Genomic DNA, 604 nt, shown 5'->3' with positions numbered 1-604 from the left:
AAATGATGCTGTGTAGCAGAAAGAAATGCTTTATTATGGTTGATGACTATAAAGAGAGAAGTAAGAGTAACTAGAGGGGTCAAAAGTTCTATGTTGTTGACTGAAATGACAGATGCCTCTGAGTTTAAAGCAATACTGCCTAGATTTTGTCTCCCCTTTGAGAAATTCTTAGTAATGACAACAAAACAAGCCTTCTGTGATTGCACAGCACCTCCACTCCCCCTATACACAGTTGCTAGTAGCCAAGGAGGAAACAGAGGATTTATAAAACATGATGGAGTCTTCAGACAAGGTCATTGTCTTCACTTCCTGTGCGATAAAGGCATCGGATGACAAGTTATACTGAGAAATCCAGAGAGAGTTGTGTGGAGCTGAGAGTCTTCATTAGCTTTGTTGCAACACTTTTGACGATGGCTTGAATGTGATGGACAGTCATAATTCAATGAATTCAACCATCATGGACTCCTCATTGAAACTAGCCTCTGCTGTGTCACAGCAGGGTTAATGCAGGTTTTGCAGACTGCTGAATTAAACCCTTCCACACAACCCTGGGGGGGTGGTCTGATACCATGTGATAATCATAATAACAAAACCCCACCAGAGA

Source organism: Etheostoma cragini, chromosome 2, assembly GCF_013103735.1.
Source record: "Etheostoma cragini isolate CJK2018 chromosome 2, CSU_Ecrag_1.0, whole genome shotgun sequence".
Classification (NCBI taxonomy): Eukaryota; Metazoa; Chordata; class Actinopteri; order Perciformes; family Percidae; genus Etheostoma; species Etheostoma cragini.
This window is presented reverse-complemented; position numbering follows the sequence as displayed.